Genomic DNA, 2,525 nt, shown 5'->3' on the forward strand with positions numbered 1-2,525 from the left:
GTATGTCTGGTTACACTTTGTACCTTTCTACCATGTGTATATTACTTTTGGAATTTTTTTTTAAAGGCTCATATTTTTTCAATAAATAAATAAAATTAAGCTGCTCCGTAAAACTCATATCCACTTCTCATCACAGGCAAGGCTACATAACTGCCAACAGGAAGGTGAAGAGGAGAGGGTCATTTGATGGATGAGACCATTAGCACAGCTGCTAAAAGCTGCTGCCTTTCATCCAAGCTTTCGGTAAGGATTAACATTCCAGGGCTAACACAGCAGCTGTCAGGGAGCAATCTTAAATGCTGCCTCCTGGCTGTGGCAACGATTTGGGCACCTGTTGCACATACCAGTGTCCCCAGGCACCTCCACTTGAAGACTTCATAGATCATATTTTCCTACGTGGGAAGCAGAAGCAGCAGCAGCAGCAGCCGTGGGCAGATGGAAAGAACCCGACTTAAGGATGGAATTTACCAGCTTCATGCCTCCCTCCTGACTCCAAGGGTCACCAAGATGATCACGAGGAAAAACAAAGCCTCTCCGGTGATGAAGGAGAAAAACATCCCCCTGGTAAGGCACCCAAGCAGGCTCTGCTTAGATTGCAGGAGCCTGACCTTCACAGGAGGGCCAACTAAGTTCTCCTCTCCTCACAGCAGCCACGGCTCACGGCGCTCTCCTGGGGAAACTGAGGCACGGCGCAGTGCAAAGGCTCAACCCATGAGGTATTTTGTTAAGAGCGTGAATGCAAACGGTGGTGCCTTTCGAGTAAAAGAGTCATAATTTTTTCCGATATTCGGAAAAATAATTCAACTGATACCCACAGATTGGAGTGCCCAAGATGAAGTTAGCAGGATACATTATATAGGTATAGCTAAATGCCACACAATAACATGCCTATATGTGCATCGAAAAAGCTTCAAATGGAATTCAGCAACTTAGGAACTTAAACGATTTCCTTCTGGCCCAGTCACGTCAAGAGCTCTGCACCCAAACCCCCACTCCACGCCCAGTTCCATCCTCTCCCCAGGGCCTCACGCAGGGACTCTCTGCACCCAAACCCCCGCTCCACACCCAGTTCCATCCTCCCCCAGGGCCTCACGCAGGGACTCTCTGCACCCAAACCCCCGCTCCACGTCCAGTTCCATCCTCCCAGGGCCTCACGCAGGGACTCTCTGCACCCAAACCCCCGCTCCACGTCCAGTTCCATCCTCCCAGGGCCTCACGCAGGGACTCTCTGCACCCAAACCCCCGCTCCACGCCCAGTTCCATCCTCTCCCCAGGCCCTCATGCAGGGACTCTCTGCACCCAAACCCCCGCTCCACGTCCAGTTCCATCCTCCCCCCAGGCCCTCACGCAGGGACTCTCTGCACCCAAACCCCCGCTCCACGTCCAGTTCCATCCTCCCCCCAGGCCCTCACGCAGGGACTCTCTGCACCCAAACCCCCGCTCCACGTCCAGTTCCATCCTCCCCCCAGGCCCTCACGCAGGGACTCTCTGCACCCAAACCCCCGCTCCACGTCCAGTTCCATCCTCCCCCAGGGCCTCACGCAGGGACTCTCTGCACCCAAACCCCCGCTCCACGCCCAGTTCCATCCTCCCCCAGGGCCTCACGCAGGGACTCTCTGCACCCAAACCCCCGCTCCACGTCCAGTTCCATCCTCCCCCCAGGGCCTCACGCAGGGACTCTCTGCACCCAAACCCCCGCTCCACGCCCAGTTCCATCCTCCCAGGGCCTCACGCAGGGACTCTCTGCACCCAAACCCCCGCTCCACGCCCAGTTCCATCCTCCCCCCAGGGCCTCACGCAGGGACTCTCTGCACCCAAACCTCCGCTCCACACCCAGTTCCATCCTCCACCAGGGCCTCACACAGGGACTCTCTGCACCCAAACCCCCGCTCCACGCCCAGTTCCATCCTCCCAAGGCCTCACACAGGGACTCTCTGCACCCAAACCCCCGCTCCACGCCCAGTTCCATCCTCCCCCCAGGGCCTCACGCAGGGACTCTCTGCACCCAAACCCCCGCTCCACGCCCAGTTCCATCCTCCCCCCAGGCCCTCATGCAGGGACTCTCTGCACCCAAACCCCCGCTCCACACCCAGTTCCATCCTCCCAGGGCCTCACGCAGTGACTTTCTGGAATCTCGGACTAAAAGAGTCGTGAGGACAAGGCCTTCCTTTCTCACAAACAGGCAAACGTACACTTACCCGCGGGTCCACCATCGCCTCAGGCCGTCCCAGCATGGCGGCACTTCCCGCCTTACTTCCGGGTCTCACTCCTCCCAGGATGCCCCGGGGCGCACCGGAAGTGACCCCTCCCCGCTCTGGGAAAAGGAAACCTTGTTTCTTTCCAGTAACCAAAGCCCATGCTGCCGTCTTTCGCTGTCTTTCCCTGCGCGACCCACCCGTCCACCTCCAGCTGAATCGGAAACTGTTTCAGAGAACCGGCTTCTTATCCCCAATGTCTCCAACAGTGACTTTGTAAGCCATTTGTTCCATGGAGATCAGACACTCACTAAATTATTTTATTTGACA

This window comes from Myotis daubentonii, chromosome 16 (assembly GCF_963259705.1).
Source record: "Myotis daubentonii chromosome 16, mMyoDau2.1, whole genome shotgun sequence".
Classification (NCBI taxonomy): Eukaryota; Metazoa; Chordata; class Mammalia; order Chiroptera; family Vespertilionidae; genus Myotis; species Myotis daubentonii.